Raw genomic sequence first — 14604 nt, 5'->3', positions numbered from 1 at the left:
TTACTGCTTATCGGAGGGCCTAGAATAGCATCCCCACTCCTCAAGCCCTACTCATAATTTCTGATAAGACTCAGAAATTTCCCCAAAAGTGTGTTTTTCTAAAATTCAAATGGAACTCCAAGTTCCATTTCTGGTGTCTTTTTCACTTAGCAAAAGATGGGAGCATCTAAGAACACACAAATGGATCTTGCACACTCTAGAAAGCTATAGATACTCATGTCTGTCATCAATCCTCTTCATCCAAGAACGGGGACCTGACATCATCTCTGCAAGGACCTTCAAAATAGAAGCTTAATAAGTGTCTCGAGTATTGAACTAAGGTATAAATCAAGTATATATTGTTTAGTGTTTTTATTTATATTATAACTATCCTTAGATAATAATTTCATTTACTTTTTTGGAGCACTAAAGGAAAACCATTAAAATCAGATATTTCATTTCAGAATCATAAAATTAGCATTGGTTTAAAAAGTGCTACAAATTTTTAAGAGGAATTTCATATTTTGTAGTTTATTTCTGGAGGCAAGCCCTTATTTCTTGTGAATCCCATTTCATTCGTAGAAATATATGAGATGTCTTAAGAACCATTGGTATTTCAATTGTAAATATTAAGGAAAGCTGCATTACAATGCAGACAGGTAATCCTGAGGCCCAGCAGAGCAATAATGATTAACAACACACTCTAGAGGGAGTATAAATTTTAATACTATCACTCATAAAATCCATGTTTCAAAGGTTACAAAACAGAATCAAGTTTACCAAAAAGCAAATAAATCACCTTGCTTTGGGGCTTCTTCTTTCATCTCTGATTTTTAAATAATCAGCACCATCTCCCCAAAGCAGATAAACTATACTTACCTGCAAATGAACTAGAAGGAGTTCTGAAATCCTTACAGAAGACTAACTCTCATTGGATTTTGCTTCTAGTAAATTCCACTCCTAGTGTTTATTCAAATTTACATTTAAAAAGAGAAAGGAGACTTTAGGGAAGTGGCCTTTATAAGGATTTTATTTGCTGATGATAATGATGATGCAAAATGCCTCTTCACAAGATTGCAAGGGTTAGAGGGTAATCCCACTATCAGTCTTGTACTGATGAGAGCTCTATTTGAGTGCTGATCTCACATCTGGTCTCTATACTAAGACAGAAGTAAAAGAAAGCTAAAAACTATGCAAAGAGTCACAGAAATTATAACTAAAAAGACTAGAACTAAATGAGCCAAAGTAAAAGAAAATGTGATGAAAATTGGTGAAGAATTCCGAGAAAAAGCAACCCTGCATACAAACATAAGGCCAAATAAGTACAAACACCAATAGGTTTATTTTTAATGATGCAATTGGGAACTAACTAGATGACGTTCATGATAACTTGTTATTTGTTTCATAGCTTTTTAATACTCATAATTCTATGTCTTCTTTTCAAGTCACATGAATTATCTAAGTCAATGTGCTTAACTGCAATAAATTGCTTTAAGAAATCAGTTAATAGTTTCACAAAATAAGTGATCATACAAGAGGTAAATCAATTGTCCCATTCAATATCTTAATAGTCCGATTTCCTATTTCCTATGCCAGTAATATTTTCTATCTTCTATAAAGATATTCCTACAATGCAAAGCATGCTAAAGGATTTTAAAAGATAAATGAAAGGAAAAGACTAACACATGAAACAATAGCTGTTTTTAGTCAATATTATTGATGCTCTTAGCAAAATCTAGTGAGGACAGGTAATCTTCCCCGCAGAGAGTATGAAACATCAAGTCGAAACAAGCTCTCATGTGCATATTTAGATCTGTCTACTTTACTTTTAGCAAACTTTTTCTGCAAATGTCCAGATAGTAAATATTTTTGGCTTTGAAGGCCATCTTTGATGCAACTATTCAGCTCTGTGAAGCAGCCGTGGACAATATGTAAGAGCATGGCTGTGTGTTCCAATAAAACTCTTTATGAAAGCAACTGGAGGGCCAGATGTGGCCTGGGGAACATAACAATCTGCAGTCCAGTTCATCATTTTAAGAAGTGATGGATTCTATTCTCAGTATGAAATAGAAAACAAAAAAATAACAGGTAAAGTTTTTATAGATACACCCTGAAATTCCAGGGCATCAGAAACAATTATATTTAATATAATTTTTAAAAATCTAATGGATGTTTTTATTGTCTATTGTCTTATATGATCCAAGCAAATTCCAGCCATGAGTAGGACAGATTCTTTAGAACCCACCAATAGATAATAAAACTCTTCCTGCCATTGAATTTCTTTGGTAATTGAAATAAGTTTGACAAAAGTCTACACATCAAATTTTGACAATTAAAAGCTTACATTTAAAAAATAAAAATAAAAGACAGTTTTGTATCACTCAGATGTGCCCCAATTTTCTACCTCTTTCCTAGAAATCCAAATATTTCACTGCATCAGAAAGTAGAACAGAACAAATTATTAAATAAGTACAAGTATCCTTAAGCATCACTGACAACTTTTTCCTTTTAATCCACCTCCCATCATGTAATACATTACAACACATTCAAACTTCTGAAGAGAAAATGTTAGTAATTGTAATATGGTCCTCAATTATTCCAGTGATAAACCACTAATAAAAATGTCAATGCTATAAAATACAACTTGTAAACACTAGCTAGCTATTTAAAAATTCAGCCTACTAAGATTTACTTCTCTATTGTTTCCTACAGGAAAGTTATAAAAAGTGATCATGATCCAGTTTTCACACATAATAAAAATAAAAGTAATAACTATTCCTTATTATAGGCCAGGCAATATTTCAAATATGATACATTTGTTAAATCATTTAATACTCAAATCAATCCTATACAATGCAGATAGTATTATTATTCTCATTATACAATAAAGAGAAAACTGCCAAAGAGAGGTTATATAGCTTGTCCAAAGTCACCTGGCTACTGAGTAGCAAAGCTAGGATTTGAAAGCAAGTGTTCTAGGCTCCAAATGAGGTCAAGGCCATAATTCAACATCTGCATAGGAATGCCAGTCTACTGGCACAGTCAGTATGCTCTACATTCTAGAAAATGTCACCCCGGCAAAGATGATAAAACAAGAAGTGGAGGTGTACAAGCCAAAAGATGATGATCAGAGAGAGGGAACTTCCTGAAAGATTATAACAGGTGAACCCAAGTCATCTATCCAACAAATGCTATAGGTCAATAATCCTTCTCATAAACATGGCAAACACATTTATTTCAGACTTTGGAATTAGTCTGTTAAATCTACTTCCACACTACTTACTAGGTCATTTTTGTTTATTTATAATTTATGAAACTCAGACTCCCTATATAAAATAAGGATAACAATTATAACTGTTTTCCAGGGATGTAATGAAGATTAAATAAGGTAATAAGGGACTGATATGTAGTAGGTGCCCCCGAAATGGTAGCTGCTGTTATTATTCGGGGTTTTGTTTGTTTTTAATCACAGAAGTGGCAAATGGCGGCTATGTTAAAAAACAGCAGACATCTGGATAGAAAGATAAAAATGTATCCAAACATTTAAATGGCTTGTCTATATAACTTTGAGTTTCTCAAAATTTACTGATTATCTCGTATGTGCTAGAAATCACACATGGTGAAAAAAAAAAAAACAGTTGTGATTAGTCATAGAAACAAACTCTCTAGAAAACTAAATTTTTCATTTTCATCTGAACATATTACATGTATACAACTACTGCGTTACTTCAATTCACAGAGCTTCCTACCTTGCCTGTGACTACAGTATGCTTTCATAATCCCTTCAGACTTCCGCAAACCTTACAGGGCCAGGCAGGTTGAAGATCCCTTTTCACTTTTGCTTACTTCTAGTTTAAAGCAACTTCCTTCTTCCATTTTCCTCAATGTGCCATAGAAATACTGTCATTTGTTCTGTCTAGGTGTGCACCAAAGATAGTAAAGAATTATATTACTGAATGCTTTCTGATATGTTTGTGATTAAATGAGGTGGTGACAAACATATTTTAATGTAGCTAAATCATATGCCATTAAAAATTTTACATGATATTAATTATGTAACATTGGGCACAATCATAACGAAGCAGATCGTATTCAAAGAGCTTTTGTTAATTCAAAAGAGAGGAAAAAAACACAAAGACCTACTTATGAACAAAAAATGGAATAAAGAGACCAATCATATTCATTGAAACAAAGCCTTTTTGTTTTGGCATTGTCTCTTACCAGAGTTGTCCAAATAGACACTTTTCCAAACAATGTGTACAGATGTCCAACTTGTTGGACAAGCACATGACAAGATGCTCAACATCACTAAGCATAAGAAATGCAAATCAAAACACAATGGGATATCACCTCAACCCTGTTAAACAGCTATTATCAAAAGACAGTAAATAAGTGTTGGTGAGGATATGAAGAAAGGGGAATTCTTGTGCACTGTCGGTGGGAAGGAAAATTGGTGCAGCCTCTCTATGGAAGCAGTATGGAAGTTCCTCAAAAAAATTAAAAATGGAATTATAATACTATTATCAAGTTACCCCAAGAAAATGAAAACACTCATTTGAAAAGATATATGAACCCCCATGCTCATTGTGGCATTATTTATACTATACCAAGCCCAATAAACAACCTAAATGTCCATCCACAGATGACGAATGGGTAAAGAAAATGTGGTAGGTATATATAAATCTATATACACAATGGAATACTTTTCGGCCATAAAAAGGAATGTAACCTTCCCATTTGCAGCAACATATATGGACTTTCAGGGAATTATGCTAATTGAATTAAGTCAGACAGAAAAAGTTAAATGCCATATAATCTCACTTGTACGTGGAATCTTAAAAAACAAGCTTAGAAACATAGAGAATAGATTAGTGATTGCCTAAGGTAGGGAGTGGGCAAAATGGGTGAAGGGGGTTAAATAAGTCATAGGGATGTAATGTACACCATGGTGACTAGAGTAAATAATATTGTGTTGCATATTTGAAAGTAGCTAGAAGAGTGGATCTTGAAAATCCTCCTACCAAAGATAAAGAATTTTGTAATCATGTATAGTGACTGATGTTAACTGGATTTAGTGTGGTGGTCATTTTGCAATATACCCAAATATCAAATCATTATCTTGTACATCTGAAACTAATATAATGCTGTGCTCTACTCTGTCCCCAAACTAACTTTAAAAAGAGGGAAAAGCAAAATAATGATATCATCATATCATTATGATGACTGAAATAGTAAGAAACATAATAACATTGTTAGTTTTAAACACAAGTTGGCAATGATCTGTCAATATAAAGGTAGCAAAGTCATAAATAAAAAGTATCCCACAGATGAAATAAATAGGCAGCATAGAACCTCAGGTGGGTTAGTTAATGTGATTAGCTCTGGCACACAGCAAAATCCCCAAGACAGAACTTATCTTTCATCTGTTTTCAAATCATCCAGCTAGCACTAAGTACTTATTCTTCCTGTCATCCCATTTTTGTCATCCTGTTTTGGGTTGTTTTTAAACCTTAACCAACCTATTATATATCTTTGTTACCAGAAATCTTAAACAAAGTACATTTGCATGAGAGAGGTAGAATACTTCATTAGGTGACCATCATTGATCTCTGCCTTTAGAAGTTTTTTTTTAATTAATTAATTTATTTATTTATGATAGTCACAGAGAGAGAGAGAGGCAGAGACATAGGCAGAGGGAGAAGCAGGCTCCATGCACCGGGAGCCCCATGTGGGACTCGATCCCGGATCTCCAGGATCGTGCCCTGGGCCAAAGGCAGGCACCAAACTGCTGCGCCACCCAGGGATCCCTAGAAGTTATTTTTGATGTGAAATAAACCAAAATTATACTGAAATGATAGAATATGAGTTATGGGCTATAAAAAATTGAATTTATTATATGTAACCAGCATTTATGTATATAAATTATTTGTTTTCCTCATGGAGACTCTACACTGATCTCAATGGTACTGCTACTGTTCAAGCATTTTGAATAAAACAAATGAGAGTTCGCTCAATATAAATCTCATCAGATTTAACTAACCTCTAACAGGGTTAGTTGCCTTTAAGTTCACGGTCAGTGTGATGTGATTACAAAGACAGTTCACTCGACCTTTGGCAACATTAATACCAGGACAAAGTAGAGGACACACAAGATGATGATTCCACTGTTTGTCATGGGTCACAGAGGCATTTTTTGAAAGGGATACTGAAAACAGGCAGATAAGAGAAAGACAAGGAAAGAAAGACAGGAAGCAGAAAAAGAAACCGACAAAATCTTTTATTCATTCACTCATTTCAACAAATTGCCAAGGGCTAACCTTGATCTTACTATTGAAAATCTTGGATGATCTTGTTTCAACGACTTATAAGGAAATTATTTCCTTTGAAAATGTTATCTTTATGTTTAAAGATACAATACCTTTATATTGAGTTCTCTCTCCAAACGTTGGTGTGAGCCATGATTATTTCTTCTAATAAAACTCTCTTAATATATTTTTGTTTGGCATTTTGTATGAATATGTGTGTAAGAAAAAGAAACAGAGACAGAGATAATAACAATGGGAAGAAGTGGGATACCTTGCTGACTCAGAGAAATTACTATATTCCTTTGTAACGTCAGAAATTTTCCTACTCTGGATAATTCAAATTACTAAGATTTTACCTTGAAAAAACTCAGAATCCAAAGAGACCTACCACGTAAGGGCTGCTTTCTTAAAATGTCTGCTTTCTTAACATCTCTAAGTCCATATCCTTGTTTTGTGCATGTACGTGATGTGCTGTGCTATTCTTATTCCTCAAAACTAGTTAATTAACATGTCTAGATAATTCAAGCCTTCTTTTTTTTTAAGACTTTATTTATTTATTCCTGAGAGACACAGAGAGAGAGGCAGAGACAGGCAGAGGAAGCAGCAGGCCTCCAGCGGGGAGCCCGACATGGGACTCGGTCCCAGGACCCAGGGGTTACGCCCTGAGCCGAAGGCAGACGCTCAACCACTGAGCCACCCAGGAGTCCCGATAATTCTGCTTCTTAACATATCTTTCATATCTATTCACTTTGACATCCATTTCCAGATTTGATATCCATCTCTACATCTATCTCAAGTTCTTTCATTGAGTCCACCATCCTGTTTCATCTGTTTAATGCAACTGTTGAAGAAAGGAAGATGGTCTCTAACCAGCCTGTCATCTAACCTGTCTACCTTGGGCCTGGTTTATATTTAGATAAGTTTGAAAAGGTGGCAATCAAAAATATTTTTAAAAATCATTTTGCATAAAAAAAAAAAAGCCTAAACCATTACTGGACAGAAAGTCCTATTCTTAAAGACAAAACTTTAAGTGAGAGATTCAAATCCAATTTGTTCAAGGCAGCTGACATGTCAAACAGCACTGGCCCATAGGGTGTTTTCTAAAAATGATTTGCCAAATTTCAGAAATCAGGAACTCACGGACACACACACAGAAGGAGAGGAGAGAGATTTTTAGCTTTTCTATAGAAGTGCAAGATTTGACAACTGTGGGCCATCATACCCACATAGTAAACCCTGGCTGAAGCTGGTTAGTGACTACGAGAGCATCTGTTCTCCAGTTTTCTAGAGACTCTCCACAACTCCCCGCTTATTCACCAACCTGAAGGCTTTGTGTTAGTTACCAGAGATCACCTTTATTCTTCATTCATCTATTTTACCTACGTGGCTTCTGTAGGCTTCTGAGTTCAGTTATTTCTTAAATGATATTCTGGTTTCAGGAGGAAATCAGAGAGTGACAGAAATAAACTGGAAAGTCATGAAAGAAACGTGTACAAAGACATAAGCAAGATAATGGAATAATAATCCACTGGACTATCAAAAAGGATTTATTTTAGCTAGCTGCCACATATCAATTTGTGTCAATCTGGTCTTATAACCAAATCAAGTGTTTTCTCATCAAGAAAGAATACACAGGGGCGTCTGGGTGGCTCAGTTAAGCGTCTTCTTTCAGCTCAGGTCCTGATGCCAGGGTTGGCATCAAGCTCTAAATGGGGCTTCTCTATCCCTCTGCCACTTCCTCTATTTGAGTGCTCTCTTCTTTTTCTCAAATATATATTTTTTAAAAATCTTCTTTAAAAAATTTTAAAGGAAAAAAAAGAAAAAGAAAAAACACTTGAAAAATTCAACTTGAATTTAAAAATTCTAAAAACTAATCAAAAGCAAAATCAACTATTTATTAGCTAAATAGCTCATCTGGATTTTCTTCAAGTATAATTTTTTAAAACAGTAAAAAAGAATATCCAACGTAAAAGCAGAAACATCTGCCATATTACTTTACTAGAAAAAACTCGTAATATATGTATCAACACTATTTTCAATTAAATCCATTTAGAAAACATAATTTCAAAAATATGAAAAGGAACTGCTAGGACAATTGTTTTGGAAATACTGCAATTAAAAATGAAATATCATATTGCTTGCTCTTGACAAAAGAATGTTTCACTGGCATAAATGAGCATTCCCTTATAGAGTATTTAATAATCAATAGATAATACGTAATTAGCAACAACCCCCACCAAAAAAATCCAAATCTTAATTGCAATGTGAAATTTTGTTCATTTTCTCGAATAATATAGAAAATTAAAAAACCATCTTCAGGGTAAAAACAACTTCACCTCATAATCAACAATGAAAGCATATGGACTTTACTAGAGAAAAATTACATTAATTTAAAAATTAATTTTAAAGTAATCATAGCAAGGGAGCTTTTCACAATTAATTTTAGCTAATACTTACATTTTAAAATATACATTAAAAATAAACCTAAGGAATAATTTAGAAATTGTAAATACTATTGTCATATATTAGGTTTTCAAATTCATTCATTTCTCCTTTTCTCAAATTTTGTGATTTTTTTCAAATTTCAAAAAGAAGTTACTATTCTTTGGGTGTATAACATTTATTAAAATGACTTCAGTTTGAATTTCATCCCCATTAAGCATAAAAACATTCAAATGATTTTCTCCTTTAATCAAGTGAAAAATTTGTATAAATTTGGCAAAAACGGGATCCCTGGGTGGCTCAGCGGTTTAGCGTCTGCCTTCGGCCGAGGGCGTCATCCTGGAGACCCAGGATCCAGTCCCATGTGAGGCTGCCTGCATGGAGCCTGCTTCTCCCTCTGCCTGTGTCTGTCTCTCTCTCTCTCTCTCTTTCTGTGTGTCTCTCTCATGAATAAACAAATAAAAAGTCTTAAAAAAAAAAAAAACTTGGTAAAAAGAAAACTATAGATCACAGGGGTTGTTCCCAAACTGTACACATCTATGATTTAAAACAAAGGTAATAGGGATGCTTGGGTGGCTCCACGATTAAGCATCTGCCTTCGGCTCAGGTCATAATCCTGGAGTCCTGGGATCAAGTCCTGCACCAGGCTCCCTGCATGGAGCCTGCTGCTCACCCTGCCTGTGTCTCTGCCTCTCTGTGTGTCTCTCATGAATAAATAAATAAAATTGTAAAAAATAAAAAAACAGGTAATATAAAAATAAACCACTTTTATTAGACTATAGCACATAGATCAATTTTAATCATTTCTGTTCAATAAGTAGTTTCACAGGAATAGTTTCAAATTAATCCAAATGAATTCTACTAAGATATATATTCATTGAGGTGGTTCTCCTAGAGCAACTGTGAGAAATTAGTTGTTTGGCCCAGTCATTTCATAGAGACCCGGTGAGCTCTTTCAAAAACAACTCTTGGTTAGTAAAGTGGAATTATCGGGTAGGACTGAAGTGTCTGGAAACAGAAGGTAAGCTACTATGTTCTGATGTCAAAGTAGTAATTTCCTTTCTCCTCAGGAAGAAAAAATAGAGTCTAAGGGTAGATAGTGTTCCCTTTGATATATGGAGCCATGGAACAAATGGATAGATTCATAACTGAAGTCTGAATGCACACTGTTTTTAAAATATAATAACTGCCTATAACTAAGATTGCTATCAGAGCACTGACAAGAAGCATGGGGGTGGGGGAAGTCAGTATTTTAGGGGTTCTTGCTGCTGGAATGTAACATTTACAAAGCTCCACTAAGAGAAAACAAAGGAAGACAATACAGAAACCATGATCACTAAAATATGTTTCTGTTGGTCAGTACTGTAGATTGGTATGCAATCAATACATTTTCTATATTTTGATAGCAAAAGAGGTACTTGAATCAGCCTGCCATTTTTAAAATTTTTTGAGTAGACTTGACTACAGTATCACATACGTCTCAGGTGTACAACATAGTGATTCAACTTCTCTATCCAGTATGCTAGGCTCACCCCAAGCGTAGCTACCATCTGTCAGCACACCATGCTGTTACAGTGACATTAACTGTATCCCCTATGTCGTGCCTTTCGTTTCTATGACTTATTCATTCCATAACTAGAAGCCTCTCTCTCTCCCTCCCATTCACCTATTTTGTTCATTCCCTCTACCCTTCCCTCAGGGAAACATTAGTTTGTTCTCTGTAGTTATAGGTCTGGTCTGCTTTTTTATTTATTCATTTGTTTTGTTTTACAGATTCCACATGAGTGAAATCATATGGTATTTGTCTTTCTCAGGCTCACATATTTACCTAACATAATAACCTCTAGGACCATACATGCTGTTGCAAATGGCAAAAACCTCATCCTTTTTTATGGCTGCTTAATACTCAACTGTGAGTGTGTGTGTGTGTATTTGCATGTGTGTGTAAATCTTCTTTATCTGTTCACTTACTGATGGAAAGTTGGGTTGCTTCTATATCGTGGCTGTTATAAATAAACAAGGCAACAATAAGCATAGAAGTGTGTATATCTTTTCAAATCAGTGTTTTTGTTTTCTTGGAGTAATTATCCAGTGGTGGAACTATTGGATCATATGGTATTTCTATTTTTAATTTTTTTTTTAGAAATTGTCATACTGTTTTCCACAGTGGCTGCACAAATCTATATTCCCACTAACAGTGCATAAGTCCTTTTTCTCCACATCCTAGCCGACACATTTTTTGTGTGTTTTTAATTTTATTTTATTTTTTAAAGGTATTTATTTATTTATTTATTTATTTATTTATTTATGATAGTCACAGAGAGAGAGAGAGAGAGAGAGAGGCAGAGACACAGGCAGAGGGAGAAGCAGGCTCCATGCACCGGGAGCCCGACGTGGGATTCGATCCTGGGTCTCCAGGATCGCGCCCTGGGCCAAAGGCAGGCGCTAAACCGCTGCGCCACCCAGGGATCCCAATTTTCTTTATTTTAAACAATCTGATAGGTGTTAAGATGATCTCTCACTGTGGTTTTGATTTGCATTACTTGATAATTAGTGATGTTGAGCATCTTTTCATGTATCTGTTGGTCATCTGTATTTCTTCCTCAGAAAAATGTCTATTCAAGTCCTCTGCCCATTTTTTAATTGGGTTGTTTAGGTTTTTTTAGTGTTAAGGTATATAAGTTCTTTATATATTTTGGATATTAACCCCTTATTGAATATGACATTTTCAAATACCTTTTCCCATTCAGTAGAATGCCTTTGCATTTTGTTCATTTCCTTTGATGCATTTCTGAAATCTATTTAGAGTATTATTTGAACTCATTTATAAACATTCTAAGTAATTTTACATGTGAATATTTTATGAGCACAACTAGATATTAATAGTCTTTGAAATATGTACTAAATCACTATTTCTTCCTATTAATCTGATGGTACCAAGTTTAGTAATTTACAAATTGCAAAGAATTATAAGTAATTCTTTGGGGAGTAAAAATCCATAAAATAGCAATATTAGTGAGTAAAAGAGCATTATTGTTATTTTCCAAATTGTTATTTATTCTGTCCAGCAGTTGATAATGAAACATAATGTGATCAAATAAAAAATGACATTTGTATAATTTTGAAAAACCAATAAGCAGTAAGATGATAGCAGATATACTCTCTTATGAAAAAAGAACCCAAATTTGAGATAGTTTCAATGAATAATATGTAATTTAACCTATTCATGCATATAACTCATAGTAACTTCCCTAAAAAAAAGATCACTGAGAATAACAACTTAGTAACTAACCTATTTTATTAATAGTCAAACAAGTAAAAATATAAATAACCCTCAATTAAATCCATGGGCATAATTAAACATATGCATTTCATATTAGAGGTCTTGTTAGAATCTTTATGTTGCAATTGGTTATATATTGCAGATATTTTTCATATGGCTCTTCACATGATTAATTATTTTCTTATGAAACTTACACAAGACTATGATTAAGGCAGGAGCATCTGGAGTGCCACCACAGCCATCAAATCTCCTAGGAATAATATACATCTTCTAGTTTAAAAAATTAAAATAGAATTATAAAGCATCATTTTACAAATGCAGCCAGATGAAAAATTCATTATCTTAACATTGGGCACCAGAATTTAGAAATAAATAATTGATGATTCACTTTGGGTAAAAGCAACCAAAGGGTCTAGTACAGTACATTCCAATAGAGTCAAAAAGACAGCTTAACATGTTTGCACAAGTGATCAAAATTTTAAACACAAGTGCATTGAAAGACAGGCGTTTGGAAGAGAAACTCAGAGTAAAAGAGATATTAGCAAGACTTACTTAGGCAAAGATGGGGCATGGGGTTGAAAACAGTGGTAAAATAAAACTCTGATACTGAAGTAAGACTGACTTTTAAAAACAGGGATATCTCAAATTTTATGTGGAATTGTTTGTATTATGACATCACAATGCTGGCCCTCCAAACCCAGACATTTAATAAAATGTAATCTAATAAGACTTTTGTGAATGGATTTTGTAAATTAGGTTGAGTCTCACATCTGAGTCAACACAGCAGAGAGTAATCTAGGAAGCACAGATGACAAGACGATTTCTAAACCGAACTTATTCAATAAAAACAGGAGCTCATAGGAAACAATAGTGACACTATGAAACACAGCTTTTACTCTATCTCTGCAAAGGATTACGGACTTCCACAGGACATGATTTGGAGCTCCACGTGATCCTACCAATATTTAAAAGAAAAAAGATATACCCTAAGAAACATTAGAAATAAAATGATGTTAGAAGCATGCTACTTACACAATTTTAAAACTAACCATAACTGAAATATAGAATACTCAAAAGTGGATAAAATAATTAAGTTGGTATAGCACTGGTGACAAATAAATAAAATAATCTCAAGGTAGATACTTGGAATGAATAAATAGATGGGGGTATATACAACATCAACATATCACTGGAATTCAAGCTTATATTTTGGCATTATTTATCTTAATGCCTAAAAAAAATTCTAAGCATCCACTTCATTAAAGATAAAGTAACAGAAACCAGACTTACACTTCAAATAAGAAATTCAGAATAAATATATGAAAACAGTGTTTTCAGACGTTGAAAATAGTAACACTGGACTATAGCTTCTAATACAAGGGAAACAAGAAAGATGAGTCCCATGATTGCCCCAGTTTGTTACTTGGAGGCAGTTTCCAAGAAGTAACTTGGAAGGAAAAGGCCAAATACAACTTAGTTGTCTCACTGTGTTAAGGAAATAGACTAGAGTTTGGGAAAGCCAAGACAGTTGAATCTGAGGAAAAAAAAATACCAAGAATACTGACACTGGACAAGCCGAGAAAGCTCTAAAAATCTGCATGGAGGCCTATTTCAGGAGTCCGGTGGCTGCTGATGTGTCCTATGTGAGTAAAAATCACTTGAGGCCAGGGAAAGTATTACCAGAAAGGAAAAATAAACAATTCTCAGAACTCAGCATTTGGGTAAAAGTTTCCACCATTTAGACTAGAGCGACATCAAAAAATACTGAGACACATCCAGAAGAAACTCCAGAAAGTCTTACCTTACTGAAAACAGCCAGAGGGGAGAAAAAAGACATCCTTAACTACAAGAGAACAAAGATGAGAATTACAGCCAACTTTTCATCAGAAGCTGAGAGGCAGAAGACAATGGCAGACACTTCAAAGCACTGAAATAAAAATAAAAAAAAAAAAACAGAAACAATAAAACCATCAATTCATAAATCTAAGCTCAATAAAATATTTTTCAATAGTTAAACTGAATAAATGCTTTTTTTCAGATAAGATTGAGAATTCTTTCCCAGCATTAAGAAACACTAAAGGAAGTTCTTGAGATAAAAGTAAAATTATATAAATGGAAATTTGTATCTACATAAAAGATGAAGAGTTATGAAAATGGTAAATACAGAGGAAAATATAGAGTATAATGTTTCCCATTTTAATCATTTTAAAAGATAATCATTTTAGGCAAAAATAATGGTGCGTTATAGTAATGTTTAAAACATATGGAGAGGTAAATAATAAAGAAAAAAACAGGAAGGAATGGGGAAATGGAAGTTTTATTTTTACATGCTTCCTACATTTTACATGAAGCAACATAATATTTGATGGTGACTTGATAAATTAAAAATGATGCAGACTTTAGAGTAACTACTAAACAAATAAAAAGGTACAGATGGGAAATAGTGAACAAAATGGAATCATAAAATATATTCACTTTATCTAAAAAAGAGGAGGAAAGTAACGAAGAACAGATAAAAGAAAGAGAAAACAAGTATCAAGACAGTTGATTAAAAACAACAACAAAAAGGACATTTGATTGAAACCCAAACAAGGA

The 14604-nt window shown here is 33.9% G+C and overlaps 1 protein-coding gene across 2 annotated transcripts in view; it reads right to left on the bottom strand.

The window, feature by feature from the left end:
* Window positions 1–14604, bottom strand: part of NAALADL2 (N-acetylated alpha-linked acidic dipeptidase like 2) — a 1264638-nt gene that overhangs the window by 1173209 nt on the left and 76825 nt on the right. Inside the window, exon 1 of one of the 2 annotated variants that reach the window (XM_049105641.1) lies at window positions 13811–13875. The exons of the other annotated variant lie outside the window; for it this stretch is intronic. The gene's annotated coding sequence lies outside the window, so the exon portion shown is untranslated. Of the gene's footprint in view, window positions 1–13810; window positions 13876–14604 lie in introns of those variants that run through there. 2 annotated transcript variants of the gene reach the window in all.

The sequence above is a fragment of the Canis lupus genome, chromosome 34 (genome assembly GCF_003254725.2).
Source record: "Canis lupus dingo isolate Sandy chromosome 34, ASM325472v2, whole genome shotgun sequence".
Classification (NCBI taxonomy): Eukaryota; Metazoa; Chordata; class Mammalia; order Carnivora; family Canidae; genus Canis; species Canis lupus.
This window is presented reverse-complemented; position numbering and strand designations above follow the sequence as displayed.